We start from the raw sequence: 21,957 nt of genomic DNA, 5'->3' as shown, positions 1-21,957 counted from the left end.
CTGACTAGTAGCCATGAGGTTGCGGGTTCGATCCCTGGGCTCGATCAGAGGGTTAAGGATCTGGCGTTGCCATGAGCTGTGGTGTAAGTCGCAGACTTGGCTCAGATCCTGCATTGCTGTGGCTGTGGTATAGGTTGGCAGCTGTAGCTCCAACTGGACCCCTAGCCTGGGAACGTCCAGATGCCACAGGGCAGCCCTTAAAACAAACAAACAAAAAAGCAGAGAACCGGCATGTCAGGGAACAGACCTCAGTTTTCGACCCAGTCGAAGGCATGCATGCCTCGGTTCCTCCTAGCACCTTCCTTGGAGTCCTAGCTCTGCCAGCTCCATCTCTGCCACCTCCATGAAGTGATCAAGGATTCCTGAAAACTGAAAGATATGCCAAGATAATAAAAGTATTCAAATAAAAGTAACTTTATTTATTTAGTTAGTTTTTGGCCATGTGTCACAGCATGTGGAAGTCCTTGGGCCAGGGGTCAAACCTGCGCCACAGCAGCAACCCGAGCCCCAGCAGTGACAACGTTGGGTCCTTAACCCAACGTGCCACAAGGGAACTCCCTACTTCTCTACTTCTTGCTAGACCATTTCAAAGTAAGTGGCAGTCAGAAGACACTTCAACCTGTATCTCCTAAGAACGAGGACAATTTCCTGCATAACCACAATGCCATTATACCCCCAAGAAAATGAAGTCATTTCCTAATGCCATGAGATACCCAGTCCATATTTAAATTTTCAGAGTTGTTACCCCAAATGTCTTTTACGCCTGTTTTATTGAGCCAGGGTCCAATTAAGTTTCATGCATTACATTTGGTTGTTATATCCTTTACTCTTTTAAGATCTAGAATAATCTCCCCATCCAAGATACTGCCTGTTTTTTTATTTTTCTTCAGCCTGCAGAATTTCCCAGGCCAGGGACTCACCCTGAGTCATAGCAGTGACAACGCTGGATCCTTAACCTACTGAGCCTCCAGGAAATTCCTAGATATTGACTTTTTAAAGAGATCAGGTCAGAGATCCCATTGTGATTCTGTGAGTTAAGAACCTGACATAGTGTCTGTGGGGATGTTGGTTCAATCCCTGGCCTCACTCAGTTGGGTTAAAGATCCAGCATGGCCATAAGTTGTGGCATAGCTTGCAGATGTGGCTCAGATCCCAAATTGCCTTGGCTGAGGTGTAGGCTGGCAGCTGCAGCTCCGATTTGACCCCTAGCCTGGGAACTTCCATATGCTGCAGGTGTAGGCTTAAAAAAAGAAAAAAGAAAAGAAAATATGGACTTCCTGTGGTGGCACAGTGGAAACGAATCTTACTGGTATCCATGAAGATGCAGGTTCGATCCCTGGCCTCGCTCAGTGGGTTAAGGATCCAGCAGTTCCGTGAGGTGTGGTGTAGGTTGTAGACAGGGCTTGGATCCTGAGTTGCTGTAGTTGTGGTGTAGGCCAGCAGCTGTAGCTCTGATTCGAACCCTAGCTTGGAAACTTCCATATACTGTGGGTGCAGCCCTAAAATAAATAAATAATTAAATAAAATAAATAAAGATATCTGGTCAGATAATCATGGAATACCTACAGCTGACCCTGGAGCAACATGGCATAGAACTGCCTGGGTCCAGTTATACATGGATTTTTTTTCAGTAGTATATATCGCATTTATACACGATCCTTTTTTCGTTGAATCTGAGGATGGGGAACCATGAATATAGAGGAATCATGGATATAGATACTCTCATTTTAAACTTTTTGGGAGTTGGCACCCCTAACCCTTGTGCTGTTTGAGGGTCAACTGTACATTCTGGATTCATGTAATTGGTTCCTCATGTCATTCTTTAGCTCTTTCTTCCCTATTTGTCCTGCATGGTAGAAGTTAGGTCTAAAGTCATGAGCACATTCAGGTTAGACAATGGCCAGAACACTTTGGGGGTAAAGCCACGTGTGTCCCTTTGCATCCATCGGGAACACAGTGCCTGGTTGTTCATTTCAGTGATGCTGAATTTGCTCTCTTGGTTAAAAGGGACCACTGCATCCCTCCACGGAAAAGTCTTGTTCCCTCTTTGCAATTTGCAAGTCATCGCTGGATGATATTTGGACGCAGGGCAAATATCCTGTTTTCCTACAACCTTTTTTTTTTTTTCTTTTTACATTTTAAGGCCACTCCTGCAACATATGGAAGTTCCCAGGATAGGGGTCGAATCAGAACTGAGGCTGCCAACCTACACTACAGCCACATCAATGCCAGATCCAAGCCGCATCTGCGACCTACACTGCAGCTCACGGCAACTCCGGATCCTTAAGCTACCGGGCGAGACCAGGGAGCAAACATACATCCTCATGGATACTGGTTGGGTTCTTTACCCGCTGAACCGCAACGGGAACTCCCTCCCTGCAACATTTTACTTATGGTTTTAGCATCTGAGGATCCTGGCTTGATACAATTACTTCACGGGGTTGCAGGAAGGCAAAATGTCATATTTGTTATTTTATTTTATTTTATTTATTTATTTATTTATTTTTGCCTTTTTTCTAGGGCCGCTCCGGCGGCATATGGAGGTTCCCAGGCTAGGGGTCTAATCGGAGCTGTAGCCGCCGGCTTATGCCAGAGCCACAGCAACGCAGGATCCAAGCCATGTTGCAACCTACAGCTCATGGCAACACCAGATCCTTAACCCACTGAGCAAGGCCAGAGATCGAACCCTCATTCTCATGGTTCCTAGTTGGATTCGTTAACCACTGCGCCATGACGGGAACTCCTGTTATTTTAAAATTATAGTATAGTTGATTTACAAAGTCGTGCAAATGTATCATTTTTTCTTCATTCTTTGGTGAAGAAGAACTTTCCTTCATTAACTGGAGAAGAACTACAGTTCCCCCTAAATGCTTAACTTTTTATCAGTTTTCAGAAGAGGCTGCCATGATAGTCATCTCCCGTGGTAACAAATTAATTTTTTCCTTTTTTTTTTTTTTTAGTAGTCACTATGAACTCTTGGGTTTTATTTATTCAATGTTTTGCAATAATGATAGTCATTAGTGTTTTTACTGATCAAATCGTCCTAATTATGGCCTAGGGAAGCCCTTTAAACTGGCTTTGGGTCCTTTTGATGTGTTCCCACTAGTCTTTGAGGATATTCTTGCTTTTTGGCACAGCAAGGTGTTCCGGGCTCGCCTTATGCTCTCCCTGAAACATCCCTGGAATTAGTCATTCCCCTGAGGAGCCCTGGTTCCTTGTAATCAGAAAGGACATTTAGAAACTAGAATCCAGGGGGTTCCCGTCGTGGCTCAGTGGTAATGAATCCAACTAGTGTCTATGAGGATGCAGGTTCCATGTGCAGCGGGTGCGGCCCTCAAAAGACAAAAAGACAAAAAGACAAAAAAAAAATCTTTTTTTAAAAAAAATCTTTAAAAAATATTTTTTCCTTGGAAGCTTGGGGTTAATAGATGCAGACTATTGCCTTTGGAATGGATTAGCAATGGGATCCTGCTGTGTAGCATTGGGAACTATGTCTAGTCACTTATGGTGGAGCATGATAATGTGAGAAAAAAGAATGTATACATGTATGTGTCACTGGGTCACCATGCTGTACAGTGGAAAAAAAATAATGTATTGGGGAAATAAAAATTTAAAAAAAAATCTTTTTTTTTGGAGTTCCTGTCGTGGCTTAGTGATTGGCAAATCCTGATATTATCCGTGAGGACACAGGTTCAATCCCTGGCCTTGCTTAGTGGGTTAAGGATCCTGAGTTGCTGTGGCTGTGGTGTAGGCATGGAACTGTAGCTCTGATTCGACCCCTAGCCTGGGAACTTCCATATGCCTCAGGTGCAGCCCTAAAAAGACAAAAAACAGAAAGAAAAGAAAAGAAAAAAATTAAGCAAGCAAGCAAGAAACAGACTCACAGACAGAGAGAACAGAGTTGTGGTTGCCAAGGGGCAGGGAGAGGGATGGATGGGGAGTTTGGGGTTCGTAGATGCAAACTATTACATTTAGAATGGATAAGGAATGAGGTCCTGCAGTACAGCACAGGGAACTATATCCAATCTCTTGTGATAGAACATAATTAAGATAATATAAGACAAGAAATATATATATGACTGCATCACCTTGCTGTACAGAAGAAATTGTCACAACATTGTAAATCAACTACACTTTTTAAAAAATTTAAAAAGTCTTTACATATGTGATTGAAAAATATTTCCAGCCATATCAGTCAACAAATGATGTTGCAACCATCGGGCTATCACAATGGTGAGCCCTGAGGGAACTCGGGATAGAAAAAGGCTGCCCGCCACCAAGCAGTGAACTGCTGCAGCCACCCAGGCAGTGCACCTTGAGGAGGAGGAAGCACAGGATGTTGGCCCTGGAGAGCTGAGGTGCATAGCAAAGGAATGAGTTCTTCTTCTTCTTCTTCTTCTTCTTCTTCTTCTTTTTTTTGTCTTTTTAGGGCTGCACCTGAGGCATATGGAGCATTTGGAGGTTCCCAGGCTAGGGGACGAATCGGAGCTGCAGCCACCAGCCTACACCACAGCCACAGCAATGCCAGATCCGAGCCACGTCTGTGACCTACACCACAGCTCAGGGCAATGCCGGATCCTTAACCCACTGAGCGAGGCCAGGGATTGAATCTGTGTCCTCATGGATGCTAGTCAGTTCGTTTTCACTGAGCCACGATGGGAACTCCTAAAGGAATGATTTCAGTGAGCCCAGATTCTTGCATCTTCCTATACATAAGAAGTCCTAAATTTCTTAGCTTGAGATATCTGGTTTTCTTTAATTAACAATAATCGGAGGTCCCTGGTGGCTCAGAGGGTTAAGGAGACAGCGGTTGTCACTGCTGTGGCGTGGGTTCAATTCCTGGCCCTGGAACTTCTGCGTGCCCCATTGTGGGAAAAAAAAAAAATCTTTTGATGTTCTAACTACCTGGTTTTGTTGAAAAACCTCCCATATATCCTGGCTCCTCCCTCACCTCTTCAGAGCTCAGAGCCATCTGAGATCCTGTGTCCCAAGCTTAAGTCCTCAGGTTTTGTTTGTTTTTTGTTTTTTGTTTTTGTCTTTTTGCAGTTTCTCAGGCTGCTCTCTCGGCTTATGGAGGTTCCCGGGCTAGGGGTTGAATTGGAGCTGTAGCTGCCGGCCTACGCCAGTGCCACAACAACGGGGGATCCAAGCCACGTCTGCAACCTACACCACAGTTCACAGCAACGCTGGATCCTTAACCCACTGAGCAAGGCCAGGGATCGAACCCACAACCTCATGGTTCCTAGTCAGATTCGTTAACCCCTGAGCCACGACGGGAACTCCTTAAGTCCTCTATTTTGTCTGCTAAATAAAACAATTCTCAACTTTTAGGTTGTGCATTTTTTCAGTTGGCACGTATTTAAATGGTTGGAAAAATACAAAGAAGAAGTATATTTTGTGATATGTGAACATTTCAGTGTCCACCTGTAAGTTTTAGTGGTACACAGCCTTGTTCCTTCACTTCTGAGTTGTCTCCAGCTGTGTTCTTGCTGCACTAATAGGTCACATGGTGCGAGGCCTAAAATATTTATTATCTGGCCCTTTATGGGGGAAAAAAAGTGGCTGCCCCTTGCTCCAGATGTTGGGGATACCTGAATGAACACATGTTTTTAACCAGAGTGATGGTTTAACTGGGGAAATTGGCATGTAATTAATCATCCAATAGGGGACTTCTGCGAGTGAAGGACAAGCTATTAATTACTGTCCCTGGAAAACTAGGGTTTTCTCTTTAATCCTCATGGTTAACCCCCATGGTCTCTTTAACTCTTATTCCACCCAAGACCACCAGCTTTGTTGGTTGTGTTTTTGGAATTCATCCATGTTGTTAGTATACACCCAGAACAGGGCTCAGCAAATTATGGCCCATAGGTGAAATCTGGGTCCCAGTGGTTTTTGCACACCCTGCAAGCTAAGATTTTTTAGTGGCTGGGGGTGGGGATGGGGGTGACCAAAGGACAAAGAATATTTTGGGACACATAAAAATTATATGAAATTCAAATTTCAGTGTCCATAAATAGTTTTATTGAAACAGTCACGCCCGTGCATTTGCATATCATCTAAGGCTGTACCAGAGACTCTGGATCTGAAAAGTCTACAATATTTAGTATCTGGCCTTTTACTGGAAGGTTTGCCAAGCCCTGCTCTGGATGATGGCTCCTTTTATGTTTATTTATTTTTTGTCTTTTTAGGGCCTTACCCTTGGCATATGGAAGTTCCCAGGCTAGGGGTCAAATCGCAGGTGCAGCTGCTGGCCTACCCAAAGCCACAGCAACGCCAGATCCGAGCTGCGTCTGCAACCTACACCATATCTCACGGCAAAGCCGGATCCTTGACCCACTGAGGGAGGCCAGGTATCGAACCCGCAACCTCATCGTTTCTAGTCAGATTCATTTCTGCTGTGCCACGATGGGAACTCCTATTCAATGAATCTTAATTAAGCCCTTCACTTACCAAGTGCTCTCTTGTCCTGGGCCTTGGGGATCCAGCTGAGGAACAGAGAAAAGCCCTGCTGGCGGGGAGTTCACACTGGCCTGGCCTGTATTCAGGAGCCCTCTGGTGGCGCAGGTGCCCGTTCCCATTGGTGTCAATGGCTGTTGGAATCCTCGCAACAATTCCATGGCGGGGATAATATCACCTCTATCTCCAGGTCAGGAGACCAGCATAGAAATGCCAGGGTGGTGTGACGATTCCCCCCAGACTGGTTGTGGCACCTGGGCTCTTACCTCTTTGCTCTCTTGCCTCTCATCCTGGTTTTGCCAACACTCCTCCCCTCTCATTTCCACCTGCCTAATTTTTGCTATTCTGATGAGTGTAAAACGCACTCTCATAATGTCATTTTAATTTGCGCTTCTCTGATATCTAGTGGATTTGAATATTTTTGAATCTGGGCCCTTAACTGTTAATTTGCTTCTTGAAATCAAACTGGCATCTCCTCTACACAAGGTAAGAAAAAAAGTTTTAACAAAGAAATTCACTTTGACATCCCTTCCTCCCTTGTGGCCCCTTGAGGCGGTGTTCTAGAAAGGGGACTCACAGATCTGGGCCTGATGGGCTTTGTGCAGATCACCTGGGATCAAAGTTCAAGCCCCTCACCAGCTGTGTGACTTCTTGCAATTTACGAACCACCCTGGGCCTGTTTCCACTTCGGTAAAATGGGGGCAACAGGGGATTCCCTGGTGGCTCAGCAGGTTAAGGACCTGGCATTGTCACTGCTGTGGCATGGGTTCTATCCCTGGCCGGGGAACTTCCAAATGCCATGAGGGTGGCCAAAAAAAAAAAAAAAGAGGAAGAAGAAAAAAAATAGGGACAATAATAGCCTCTGCTGCATAGGATTGTTGGAGAATTAACCTACGTGGTACAAAGATGCTGCCAATCAAAATTAGCTACTATTGGAGTTTCCACTGTGGCTCAGTGGTAATGATCCTGACTAGCATCCATGAGGATGCAGGTTTGACCCCTGGCCTCACTCAGTGGGTTAACCCTCTGGTGTTGCCATGAGGTGTGGTGCAGTTTGCAAATGTGGCTCGGATCCCCTGTTGCTGTGGCTATTGCGTAAGCCCGCAGCTGTAGCTCCGATTTGACCCCTAGCCTGGGAACTTCCATATGCCTTGGGTGCAGCCCTAAAAAAAAAAAAAAAAAAAATTAGCTGGTATTATTAACCCTATCAGTGCTCATGAGAAAGGAAAAAGAAGCACCACGTGGTGATGTCAGAGAGTTTAGAATTTCCCAGAGGGTCTCCGGTGATACTGACATGAATAATCTCCAGCCTCAGCTTTCTCAGGGGGAGGTTTTGCTGGACAAGACTAGAGTGATTACAGGGCTTGGAAGTCTACCCCGGAGCCAAAGCAGGTGATGATTTGTCAGGATGCACGCCCCGGGCAGGGGTTCTCTTCCAGCCTCGATGAGGACAAGGGTGTTCTCGTTGTGAGCTCTCAGACGTGGGGGGTAACATGCCACTGGCCCAGATCTGGGGGTTTACATACATTACAAGGCATCGAGGGGTCCCCTTGTGTCTCAGTTGCCCTGGGTCCTCACGAGGCAGTCCGACAGATGCAGAGAGAGGACCCAGACATGAAGGGTCCTGCCTGAGGAACGGGGGTGGAGAGAGGGCTGAACTTTCCTCATCCAAATGCTGACCATGCCCTGGGCTTCGCTGCTCGGGTATAAACTATTTCCTTCCTTTCACAAGGCTCCTGGAGGGCCCCCTGGAAAAACGTCAAACATCCACTGAAACCAGGGTCTTAGTCCTTTGCAGTGAAGGGGAAGGCATGCCAGGCAGGTGCACTCTAGATTCTGACAGGGCTGCACTTGACTCCCTGATGGGTGACCTTGGGCAAATAACTTCTCTGAACGCACTTCCAAATGTGTATCTCACTGGGCTTCTTTACCTTTTTTTTTTTTTTTTTTAAATGGCCGCCCCTGGGGCATATGGAAGTTCCCAGGCCAGGGATTGAATCCAAGCCACTGCTGTGGCAATGTCAGATCCTTTAACCCACTGCACTGGGCTGGGGATCAAATCTGTGCCTCTGGGTCAACCCAAGCTGCTGCAGTTGGTTTCTTTTTCTTTTTTTTTTTTGTCTTTTTAGGGCCACACCCGTGGCATATGGAGGTTCCCAGGCTAGGGGTTGAATCAGAGCTGTAGCTGCCAGCCTACACTACAGCCACAGCAATGCTGGATCTGAGCCTCATCTGCAACCTACACCACAGCTCGGGGCAACGCCAGATCTTTAACCCACTGAGCAAAGCCAGGGATCAACCCTTGTCCTCATGGATACTAGTTGAGTTCACCTAACCACTGAGCTACGACGGGAACTCCTGCTGTTGGATTTTTAACCCACTGCACCACAGTGGGAGATCCCATGGCTTCTTTAATTTTGTGTATTACACATGAATCCCATAGACCAGTGAAGCCTATGGACCCCTTCTCAAGATAATGTATTTTTTTTGTTTTTTTCCGGACCTGTGGCATACAGAAGTTCCCAGGCCAGGGATCAAACCCATGCCTCAGCAATGACCCAAGCCACTGCAGTGAGAACACCAGATCCTTGACCCGCTGGGCCACAAGGGAACTCTTCAAAATAATGTTTTTAAATGCATATAATAAAAGGCATGGGATTACAAAGAAACAATTATATCCAACCCAAGTGTCCACAGACAGATGAACGAGTCAGAAATACGGCACTTTTGGAAAAAAACGGAATGTTCAGCCATGAAAAAGGAGGGACTTCTGACCTATTCTACGAGGTGCATGAGCCTTGAAGATGTTATGCTAAGTGAAATAAGCCAATCCCCAAAGGAGAAGTACTGTGTGATTCCACCTGTATGAGGTCCCTAGACCAGTCAGTTTATAGATGGAAAGTGGAACGGTGATTGCCAGGGACTGGGGCAGAGGAGACTGGGGCTCACTGTTTAATGGGGGCAGAGTTTCAGTTTTGTAAGGCAGAGAGCCTTTTGGAGACGGATGGCAGTGACGATTGCATGACGATGTGAAGGTCATTAATTCTATTGAGCTCTAAACCTAAAAATAGTCAAGATGGGAGTTCCCCTTGTGGCTCAGCAGAAACAAACCCAACTAGGATCCATGAGGATGCAGGTTCCATCCCTGACCTCACTCAGCCGGTCAGTGTTGCCATGAGCTCAGGTGTAGGTCACAGACAAGGGTTGGATCCCGAGTTGCTGTGGCTGTGGTGTAGGCTGGCAGCTGCAGCTCCGATTAGACCCCTAGCCTGGGAACTTCTATTTGGCCTGGGTGTGGCCCTAAAAAGACCAAAAAAAATTTTGTTGCATTCTGTTCTGTTCCAGGCGGCCAAGGGAGCTCCTTCCTGGGACGGATTAAATCACTTCAAAGAGAGCAAAGAAGAAAGTTGGGTTTCCTTATCACAACTCATTGACCATTCATTTCCTGGTTCCCAGGGTGCTGTGTGTGTTTTGTCATTGACTAACCAGGTAGCTTTCCAACGAGCCTGGTAATCATTTGGTTAAATGTCCGTTTTCTCATCTATAAAGTTGTAATGATGGCGCCAGCTCTCACCAACATGAGATTCCAAACTGAAAATGCTTTGGAAGCTTGGCAATTGGAGTTTATATATTGTATTAACCTTTGACCTCTAAGTAGCAAAAGAAACCAGTGAGTGGGCAGTGGTTTCTGCTTTTGAAAAACCAGCTTAGCTGGTAGAAGCGCCCTTCTTTTAAAAAGGATTTCGCAATTTCTCATTCGCAAGGGAGGGAGGGTATTAACAAATAAAACACTGGTGAAACCTTTCGCGGGCTGTGATTCGGCCAGTTCCCAAGGCGTCCAATCTATTGAGTAAAAGCAATTTTGAAAATGTGATTTTCCCCAAATGGAGAAATGAAATTATTTATTTATTTGTCTTTCTAAGGCCACACCCGCGGCATATGGAGGTTCCCAGGCTAAGGGTCTAATCGGAGCTGTAGCCACTGGCCTACACCAGAGCCACAGCAACACCAGATCTGAGCCTCGTCTGCGACCTACACCACAGCTCATGGCAATGCCGGATCCTTAACCCACTGAGTGAGGCCAGGGACTGAATTCGCAACCTCATGGTTCCTAGTCGGATTTGTTAACCACTGAGCCACGACGGGAACTCCCAGAGATGAAATTTGAGCACAATTGAAAAGCTCCCCATGCAACCGCTCTCTTTAAGACGGTCCAACACAGGGAGTTCCCGTTGTGGTGAAGTGGAAACCAATCTGACTAGTATCCATGAGGATGTGGATTCAGTCCTTGGCCTTGTTCAGTTAGTAGGGGATCCAGTGTTGCCATGAGCTGTGGTGTAGGTCTCAGATGCAGCTCGGATCCCATGTTGCTGTGGCTGCTGTGGTGTAGGCCGGTGGCTATAGCTCTGGCTCGACTCCTAGCCTGGGTACTTCCATATGCCACACCTGCGACCCTAAAAAGCAAAAAAGAAATAATAACAACAAAAAGTCCTACACAAGAGCCGTGTGTGTGTGTGTGTGTGTGTGTGTGTGTGTGTGTGTGTGAAAAGTGAATATGTAAGGGGGTTTGTATAAGCATGTGTGTAGGAGTGTATAGCTATGTGTGCAGGGGGGTGTGTGTGTGGGAGGAACGGACTTTGGGTTGTCAAATGGAGAACAAATCTGCTTTTCAATCCCTGCTTCCTCTTCTCTTTTTCAGGTTTAAACAAAGAGAAAACAAACGTATAGTTGTCAAAGGGGAAAGGCAGGGAGGGATAAATTGGGAATTTGGGACTGACAGATACGTATCACTATACACAAAACAGAAAAACAGAGCAACCGTACAGCACAGGGAAGTATGTGCCATATTTTGTGATAACCTATAAAGGAAGAGAAACTGAACTGAATCATTCTGCGGTACACCTGAAACTGTAAATCAGCTATACTTCAATTAAGTTGTTTTTCGATTTTTACTTTATTTTAGTCTTTTTGTCTTTTTAGGGCCTCACCTGCGGCACATGGAGGTTCCCAGGCTAGGGGTCGAATCCAAGCTGTAGCCACCACCAGCCCATGCCACAGCCACAGCAAGGCCAGATCTGAGCTGCGTCTGCGACCTACACCACATCTCACGGCAACACCGGATCCTTGACCTGCTGAGGAAGGCCAGGAATCGAACCCGTAACCTCATGGTTCCTAGTTGGATTTTTTTCTGCTGCACTACCACGGGAAGTCCAATTTTTTTTTTTTTTTGCTTTTTAAGCCTGCACCCTCAGCATATGGAGGTTCCTAGGCTAGGGGTCAAATCAGAGCTGCAGCTGCTGGTCTACGCCACAGCCACAGAAACTATGGGATCCGAGCCGTGTCTTCAGCCTACACCACAGCTCATGGCAACACCAGATCTTTAACTCATTGAGCAAGGCCAGGGATCAAACCCACATCCCTATGGATACTAGTTGGGTTCATTACCGCTGAGCCACAAAGGGGACTCCTAAGAAAATTTTCCCCAAGATCTCAGGCTGATCCTCATAGGTTCTCTTGAATGAGATGAAAGTCCCTGGGCGAGGACTTCTGAAGAGGGACAGAGCCTACAGGCCCCTTGGCACCCTTGAGAGTCCTTGTGAAGGTTTACCCAGCTGTGCATTCGGCTCTCGTTTGTTTCTGTTGGGTGTCGTGAGGGTCTCCCATCTGTGAGGGTCTCCCATCTGTGCATCAGCAGACTCTGAGGATAAGCAGCCTTCACCTGCTGCACTGGGTCCCCACTTCCAACCCCATGTCTTCTCAGGTGGCTCCGGGTAAATCCAGAGCAATGTGGGATTAAGGAAAAGTTGACTGGCAGAGGGCGGAGTCAAAAAGAAAGAACCCAAAACTAATGGACCAATAGATCGACAATCTAAGTGGAATCTCAGTGGTGGACACTGAGGGTTTGGTGTACACGTCTGACTTTTCTGTGTTTGAAAATTATCATAATACAAACGCTGGGCGAGGGGAGAGATCCTATCGAAGAAAAAGTGGTCTTGCTATCTCCAGAGCCCCCCTCCCCATGTATAAATATTTTTAATGGCCATGTCCATGGCATATGGAAGTTTCCAGGCTAGGGATTGAATTTAAGCCACTGCTGCAACCTATGCCACAGCTGCGGCAATGTCAAACCCTTAACCCACTGCTCCTGGCTGGGGATCAAACTCGTGCCTCCACAGAGACAAGCCAGATCATTAACCCACTGGGTCATGGCAGGAACTCCCCCAGGGCCCTGAATTTTGATGTAGCTGGGATACTTTTCTTTCAGCTCCGTTAAAAACAAACAACAAAGGATGAAGAATACACTGGATTCCAAGAACGGAGTGCAGAGGTAGGTTCTTGACCTTTAAATTCTGCTGCAATCTCTCTTGTTCTGCGTGGCAAAGCAAGACGGTGGCTTTTGGGGTTGACTTGTGTTCCTCAAATAGGTGTGTTCGAATCCCTGGTAATTGTGAGTAGGACCTTATTTGGACGAAGTCTTGGGAGATGTGATCAATGTAACATGAGGTCATACTGGATTAGGGTGGGTTCTAATCCAGTGAAGGGTGTTCTTAATTCTCCTCCTGCTCCTCCTCCAACTACTTTTTTTGCCCCCCCCCAAAGTAGTTGGGGCTGAATTTGAAAGGCAGCTATGCTCACCACTATACCACCAACGAATTGTTTTTATTTTTATTTCTTTTGCAGGGGCTTAATATGGGATCTCAGTTCCCAGACCAGCTATTGAACCCAGGCTGTAGTAGTGAAAGCACTGAATCCTAAACACTAGACCACCAGGGAACTCCCTCAAGGAACATTTGTTGAGTGAATGTCCACTATATTTCTCAGAACTAAGGGAACTCCTTAACTTCTGCCCTGTTGCTCCTTTTTTTCCATTCAGAGAGCATTTGCTAACAGCTGCTGGGTGAGCAGCTCTCTACTGGGATTTTGAAGTTCCTTGACTTTCAGTGATGGCAAGTCTTTGGGTGGGAAAAGGCATATGTACAGGTGCAAAAGAACAGTTAGAATCAAGACATACATTTTTCCTCGCAAGGGACGTTAGGCGCCTAGGGGTCCTAAGCCCTCATTTTTTGTCGGTATTTTAGTCTGCTAGGGCTGCCGTAACAAAGTACCACGGATGGGGGGCTTCAACACCAGAAATTTATTTTCTCACACTTTTGGAGGTTAAATGCCTGAGATCAAGGTATCAGCAGAGTTGCTTTTCTTCCTTGGCCAGTGGATGGCTGTCCTCTCCCTGCGTCTTCATGTGGTTTTTCCTCTATGTGTGTCTGGACACGTCCTAACCTCCTCTTATAAGGACAGAAATCGGGTTAGGTTAGGGTCCACCTGTAAGACCACCTTTGAACTTAGTTACCTCCATAAAGCGTCTCTCTCCAATAAGGTCACCTAATAATGAGGTACTGGGGATTAGGACCTCAAGATGTGAAATTTGGGGGTATGGAAAGGCGCAGGGAAGTGAGGCGGTTTGCCCAAACGGATTAGCCTCAGACCTGGGGCCAGGATGCCTCTCCCAACTTCCAGTCTGGTTATTTTATTTTATTTTATTCTATTCTATTTTGCTTTTTAGGGCTGCACCCACAGCATATGGGAGTTCCCAGACTAGGTGTCGTATTGAACTACAGATGCTGGCTTACACCACAACCACAGCCACTCGGGATCTGAGCGGTGTCTGCAACCTACGCTATAGCTCACAGCAACACTGGATCCCTGACTCATTCACTGAGGCCAGGGATGGAACCCACATCCTCATGGATACTAGTTGGATTCATTTCTGCTGCACCACAAGGGGAATGCCTTGGTTCTTCTTTTCAATCTTATTTTTAGCCTTGCTTTGTGACACTAAACCATCACATGCCTTTTTTTTTTTTTTTTGGCTGCGCCTGTGGCATGTTGAAGTTCCCAAGCCAGGGGTAGAACCTGTGCCACAGCAGTGACCCAAGCCATGGCAGTGACAATGCTGGATCCTTAACCTGTTGAGTCACACAGGAACTCCAACCATCACATGCTTTAAAAATATCTAACAAGAAGATATGGGCATGGGGGAGTTCCCGTTGTGGCTCAGTGGAAACGAATCTGACTAGCATCCATGAGGTTGTGGGTTCGATCCCTGGCCTAACTCAGTGGATTAAGGATCTGGCATTGCTGTGAGCTGTGGTGTAGGTTGCAGATGTGGCTTGGATCCTGCTGTGGCTGTGGCATAGACTGGTGGCTGTAGCTCTAATTCGACCCCTGGCCTGGGAACTTCCATATGCCGTGGGCATGGCCCTAAAAAGACAAAAGCCAAAAAAAAAAAAAAGAAGAAGAAGATAAGGGCATGCGCTGTTGGTCCTGGAAGGATAGCTTAGTGAGCCTTGCAAGGAGCATAGGAAGTAAGTAGGTGGGAGATCAGGGTGGAGTTTCCATGAAAAGGCTCAGCCAGGAGGCAGGAGGGGCTGTGTGTGTGTGTGTGTGTGTGTTGGGGGGCTGTTGGGGGCCACCTGTCTCCTGAATGAATGTGGTCCTGTGCTCTCAGCTGTCTCCTTGTTCCTTCTCCCACCCCCTTCCATTGTTTTATTTTGCTTTGCTTTGTTTTTCAGGGCTGTACCCGTGGCCTATGGAGGTTCCCAGGCTAGGGGTTGATTCAGAGCTGCAGTGGCCTGTCTACACCACAGCCACAGCAACACCATATCCCATCCGTGTCTGAGAACTACACCACGGCTCATGGCAACGTCGCATCCTCAACATATGGAACGCGCCCAGGGACTGAACCTGCCTCCTCGTGGATGCTAGTCGGGTTCATAACCTGCTGAGCCACATTGGGAACTCCCAGAAACCAATTCTCAAAGCTCCCATTGACGTGGGAAGAGGGCCCCAAGGAGTGAGGCTTGACCAGTTCTGGGAGGGCTTTGGGAGGAGCTGGCCTTTGAGGGGATGTCCAGCCACGGTCACTCTCTCTTTCCTCAGGCCTCTGGAATTCAAGTCATTCTGTCTCGAAACCAGAACATTCCTTGTTTTTCTTAGAGGGGCCCTTAAAAGAAAGGAGGGTTCATGTTAACCAAGAGATGCTTGATTTCAAGGAGTTGTCGTGTGACAGGGGGCCCTGGTCACAGGCTACTGCGCAGTGAGGATGTGGCTTAGCAGCAGACCCTGCCTCCCTCCCCAGCTGAGAGCCACTTTTCAGAAGCACTTTGAAAGGCTCTGTGAGTGGGAAGAGAGGCCTCTGGGGCCAGCTTGAATGTCAACAGTAGCTGGCTGTAGTCATCCCCCCTGACCCCCACCCCCGTTCTAGGGCTTCTGTTTCAAGTTTCATGTGGTGACGGAGAAGCCAAGTGGAGGAGGGTGGGTGAGAAGAAGCCCTGGGCCCCGTGCCTCTTGATGTCCCCAGGATCCACCCACTTCTCACCGATGCCCAAGAAGGGCCTCAGCTTTGGGATGGCGGTGTCGCTCCGTCCCCAAGGCAGGACGGGTGTGTGCAGGGGCTGCCTCAGCCGGGTTGCAGAAGTGAGGGGCAAAACCCGCACCCACGTTTTCCTCCTAAGTGTGCGTCCGTCGTCAGTGGGGTGCCGGAGTGGGTACCCAAGCAGATCTGGCCATCCAACGCTACCCTCCGCGCCCACCCCCTCTGCTACCGCCGCAGCCCCTCGAAAGGTCACTTTCCCACTGCTTTCCCTGGTGTCAGGGCAGAGGCAGGACGTCCCCCTGTGGCAGGGAGGCGAGGATGCTGCTAAACGTGTGAGACCAGCGCCTCTGCTTTCCTGGTTTATTTCTCCGTTCTAGTTTCAGGGTTACTCACCCTCAGAGGACCTTCCTTCAAGCCCGGTTGCCCCAGCCAAGTCTTTTGTTTTGTGAATGAATCAATCACAGGAGCCGGAGGAGGGCGGTGGCAGGTGCAGCGAGTGGGGAGGAGCCTGCCTCCTTGGACAGGGACCGGCTTTTGCTGGTGATGTTGGTGAACGAAATGAGGCAGCCAGCACCCTCTGGCTCCTCTGGCTCTAAGGCTGCAGGCTCAGCTCAGAGTCCCAGCCAGGGCATCGCCCTGACATTCTTGGCCAGGGCCCTCTGGAGAGACTGTGGGCCCTGGCATTCAGCCTGGTCCTGTCCCAGGGCTTGACAGCTGTCTTAGATGGCATCACAACCCCCCTACCCTGCTCTCTTTTCCTTTCTTCTTTTTATTTTTTTGTTTTTTTAGGACCGTACCTGCGGCATGTGGAGGTTCCCAGGCGAGGGGTCGAATTGGAGCTGTAGCTGCTGGCCTATGTCACAGCCACAGTAATGTCAGATGTGAGCTGTGTCTGTGACCTACACCCCAACTCACGGCAATGCCAGATCCTTAATCCACCAAGCAAGGCCAGGGATCAAACCCGAGTTCTCATGGATGCTAGTCGGGTTCGTTAACCACTGAGTCAGGACAGGAACGTGGGAACTCCTACCCTGTCCTCTTATATTTAACTTTTTTTTGGGTCACATTTGAGGCATGTGGAAGTTCTCAGGCCAGGGATGGAACTCTTGTCATAGCTGTAACGAGAGCCACAGCAGTGACAAAGCCTGATCCTTAATGCACTGAGCCACTGGGGAACTCCTTAAATTTAGCTTTCAAAATTGAAGTCTGACACACATATAGAAAAACAGACAGGGGAGTTCCCATTGTGGTGCAGAGGAAACAAATCCAACTAGTATCCACAAGGGTGCAGGTTTGATCCCTGGCCTCACTCAGTCGGTCAAGGATCCGGTGTTGCTGTGAGCTGCACTGTATGTTGCAGACAGGGCTCAGAAGCCTTATTGCTGTGACTGTTGTATAGGCCAGCAGCTGTAGCTCCGATTTGACCCCTCGCCTGGAAACTTCCATGTGCTGCACCTGTGGCCTTAAAAAGCAAATAAATAAATAAATAAATAAAAGAAAAGAAAAAGAAAAAAAAGAAAAACAGATAGATCTTGTTAAAGGAGAATTGTAAAAAATTGGTATAATCATGACTTTCATACAGATATAAAATGAACATCTTTAATTCACTAATGAGGAAACCAGTAGCACATTACCATATGTTCAGAGGAGAAGCCAAAGAGCAGATATGCATATAGTGAATTTCTATATGCTCCAGATACGCTGGAGTGAATTTCTTTGGCAGATACAAAATTGGTCAGGAGTTCCCGTTATGGCTCAGGGGTAATGAACCCAACTAGGATCCATGAGAATGAGGGTTCGATCCCTGGCCTTGCTCAGTGGGTTAAGGATCAGGTGTGGTCATGAGCTGTGGTGTAAGTTGCAGAATCTATTTGGATCCTGAGTTGCTGTGGCTGTGCCGTAAGCCCGCAGCTGCAGTTCTGATTCGACCCCTAGTCCGGGAACTTCCACATGCCATGGGTAGTGGCCCTAAACAAACAAACAAAACAAAACAACACGGTTTAATATCCGTTAGTCAGTAACCAATGGCAACTCCACCGGACACAATATATGCGTTTTTCTGGATAAGAATCGTTTACACAGCATGTAAAAAAAGGATTCAACAGCATGTAAAGCTGTAAAGTAGCTCAATGTGGTGAAATTTACCTAGACTCAAAATAATCCTGAAGAGTGCACTGAACACCGGATTTTCTGTAAAAGAAACCTCGTAATTTGGGGGCTCTATTTCAAAAGATTTCAGTTTTTCCCTTCCGCTCTAAGGTATGGCTCCATTCATGGCTCCAAAGCGAGCACTGCTGGAAACACACCCAGGACAAGAAACAGACTGTTATCGTCTCTTTTGTTGCCCTGCTGGGGCTTCTTCTCATTCACGCATTGCTTTTATCTTCCTTCCTGAAGGTAACCACTAACCGGATTTCCAAACCCAAGGGCTGGTTTTGTCTATTTTTGAACTTCTATCACTGTAATCAAAAATATGCACTCTTCCTGCTGCATAGCACAGGGAACTATATCTAATTACTTGTGATGGAACATGACAGAGGATAATGCGAAAAAAAGAATGTATCTATGTACGTATAACTGGGTCCCTTTGCTGTGGAGCAGAAATTGACGGCATGGGGTAGATCAAGCATACTAAAACAATTAAAAAATATATGCTCTTCTATGTGTGGCTTCTTGCCCTCAGCAAACTGTTTCTGAGATGTATCCATGCTGTGGCTCTTATCAGTAATTTATTCTGTTTTTAAAAAATGACTGCCTCCTTGGTATATGGAAATTCCCAGGCCAGGGATCAAACCAGAGCCTCCGCAGGGACCGGAGCTACTGCAGTCGGATCCTTAACCCACCGAGGGAGGCCAGGGATCCAATTCGCCTCCTCGTGCATGCTAGTGGGATTTGTTTCTGCTGCACCACAACAGGAACTCCTGTCAGTCTTTTTTTTTTTTGTCTTTTTGTCTTTTTGCCTTTTCTAGGGCCACTCCCGCGGCATATGGAGGTTCCCAGGCTAGGGGTCGAATCAGAGCTGTAGCCACCGGCCTACACCAGAGCCACAGCAACACAGGATTCGAACCGTGTCTGCGACCTACACCACAGCTCACGGCAATGCCGGATCCTTAACCCACTGAGCGAGGCCAGGGATTGAACCCGCAACCTCATGGTTCCTAGTTGGATTCGCTAACCACTGAGCCTCGATGGGAACTCCTCCTATCAGTCTTTCGTTTTGGCTTCCGTTTTTTGTTGTTTGTTTTTTTTTTTTGCCACACCCATGGCATGTGGAAGTTCCCAGTCCAGGGATTGAACCTGCACTGCAGTTACAACCTGTGACACGGGTGTGGCAGTGCTGGATTCTTAACCGACTGCGCCATAGGGGAACTTAGTCTTTACAGCTTCTGGTTCTAGGATTGTTTTCCGAACTTCCCTAAGGAAAACTTCTGTCCAGGAAGTGTAGGCTCTTGCTGACAAGTCTTATATATTTATTTTTATTTTTTTAGGAGGAAGTGCACACACAGTCCCCACCCCACCCCCCCCACCCCCGACTACCACAAACAACACACTTTGAGGTCAGCACATCCAGTGTGCAATGGATAAGCCTTGCTCTGCGAAACCCATTTTCCTGTCATCTTCCCTGCCAGGTGAGTATTACAAGACTTTTAATTTTAATTTTATGTATTTATTTTTTAGGGCTGCACCCGCGGCCTATGGAAGTTCCCAGGCTAGGGGTCAGCCACACCTGTCACTTGTGGAAGTTCCAGGTCCAGGGATTGAACCCGAACCACAGCAAGCAGCCTGAGCCACTGCGGTGACAACGCTGGATCCTTAACCTGCTGTGCCACCAGGGAACTCCTTCCTCTTTAGGATCTTTGCACCCACTGGTCCCTTGGCTCGGATTCCCCTCCCCAGAACTTCCCCGGGGACTTTTTGACCCACCCTCTGGCTCGAAGGTCAAAACTCCTCAACAGTGTTTTACCTGAGGTAGGAAATTTGGAATAAACAAAAAAAGATTGCTGCCTGTCTCCAGTGTTTATAGGACATCCGTCCTGCTGATTCCAGCCTTTTATGGTCTCTGAGCTATTTTATGGTGTTGGAAGTTGTAGAGCACCTATGGCAATGCAAGTAATCCTTGTCTTTGGACGTGCAAATAAATTGCATTAAGGCTGTTCAATCAACTTCCATCACCTTCAAGAACCCAGTTTCGGGCTATTTGCAAATTCATTCCAACATTTTTCATCTTTAAATATGTCTGTCCTTTGATTTCTCCTTTGAACTGGTTGTAACATCTGCCTGGTTCCCTCATTAATAATGAGTTAAATAAAACCTTTAACGGGGGTTCTTTTTTTTTTTTTTCTTTTATCAGTATGAGAGTCATGATGTGAACTTTTTGGAAAATTATCTTTTTAATTTTCAGCCGTGTCTGCGGCCCAAGGCCAGGGATCAAACCTGTGCCACAGAAGTGACAACTGCTGGATCCTTAACTTGCTGAGCCACCAGGCAATTCCTGAGGCATATGGAAGTTCCCAGGCCAGGGGTAGAATTGAAGCTGCAGCTGCAGACCTGTGCTGCACCTACAGAGACGCTGGACCAGGCCATCATCTCTAGCTTGCAACAATGCCAGATACTTTTTTTTTTTTAAATCTTTTTTGGCTGCCCTGCAGCATATGGAGCTCTGAAGCCAGGGATCAGATCTGAGCCACAGCCAAGAACTAAGCCACAGCTGTGCCAATGCAGGATCCCTAACCTACTCTGCTGGGCTGAGGATTGAACTTGGGTCCCAGTGCTCCCAAGACACTGCTGATCCCGTTGTGCCACAGAGGGAGCTCCAACACCAGATCCTTAACCCACTGAATGAAGCCAGGAATCCAACCCACATTCTCAAAGCGACAGCATTGATTCTTAACTGCTGAGCCACAGTGGAAACTCCCTGAAAATGATGTTTTAACACTGATCTTCCCCAGCCCAAACTCTGTATGTCATTGCTTTGTTTTACTTTCTTCAGGGCTGGATCATCTTCTGAGATGACTCTGTTCGTTTGTTTCTTTGTTTTTTGTGGGTCTCGCCCTGCCCTGGTCACTGCAGGGGGGAGGCCCTCCAATAAAAGTGATGGACAGAATGAAGGAGGTGCGTAGCAGCTGTCTACCACCCCATGGCCCTTCCTCAAGCCTCCTCTCCTGCAGGGCTGGTCCATCTTGTCTGCGTTCACCTGTGATATATTCCCAGTCACCCTCCCCTCCAGGTCAGACAAGGACAGGCGAAGTGCTGCGCTTGAAGTTTCAGCAGGTAAATGAATGACATTTTTCCGGCTTGCGTCAGGCTTTGGGCAATTCCCCACCGAGCAGCCAGACAAGCCGCCTGGTGATACTGGGTCCCTGGGGAAGTGAGAAAGCCTCTTCTGCAGAAGCCTGGGTTTCAGTCTCTCATTCTCCCAGGGAGGAAGTGAGGTTCTGGGAGGCCAAGGGCTGGTGGTCACGTGGCTGGCTGGTGCTAGGCTTGGGGTTGTGCCTGGATCCTCCGACTCAGAGTTCAGTACTTTTTTTTTTGTCTTTTTTTGCTATTTCTTGGGCTGCTCCCATGGCATATGGAGGTTCCCAGGCTAGGGGTCGAATCGGAGCTGTAGCCACCAGCCTACGCCAGAGCCACAGCAAAGCGGGATCCGAGCCGCGTCTGCAACCTACACCACAGCTCACGGCAACGCCAGATTGTTAACCCACTGAGCAAGGGCAGGGATCGAACCCTCAACCTCATGGTTCCTAGTCGGATTCGTTAACCACTGCGCCACGACGGGAACTCCCAGCACTTGTTTTGATACCAAAAACCAGCACAGGGAGTGTGTGTCATGGGCATGGCCTGCCTTCCGGGATTTGTATCCATTAACCCATCCTTATTTATTTATTTTTTTGGGTCTTTTTTGCCTTTTCTTGAGCCGCTCCCAAGGCATATGGAGGTTCCCAGGCTAGGGGTCGAATTGGAACTGTAGCCACCAGCCTACACCAGAGCCACAGCAATGCCAGATCTGAGCCCTGTATGCAACCTACACCACAGCTCACGGCAATGCTGGATCCTTAACCCACTGAGCAAGGCCAGGGATTGAACCCTCAACCTCATGGTTCCTAGTCGGATTCGTTCACCACTGCGCC

At 47.6% G+C, this 21,957-nt stretch overlaps 1 pseudogene; it reads right to left on the bottom strand.

Annotated features, from left to right (window-relative positions):
* Positions 1-19,314: 19,314 nt before the first annotated feature.
* On the bottom strand, positions 19,315-19,466 carry LOC125134834 (uncharacterized; annotated as a pseudogene).
* Between the last annotated feature and the right edge of the window lie 2,491 nt (positions 19,467-21,957).

Source organism: Phacochoerus africanus, chromosome 8 (genome assembly GCF_016906955.1).
Source record: "Phacochoerus africanus isolate WHEZ1 chromosome 8, ROS_Pafr_v1, whole genome shotgun sequence".
NCBI lineage: Eukaryota > Metazoa > Chordata > Mammalia > Artiodactyla > Suidae > Phacochoerus > Phacochoerus africanus.
Note: the sequence above shows the minus strand (reverse complement) of the source record. Positions and strands in the feature narration are given on the sequence as shown.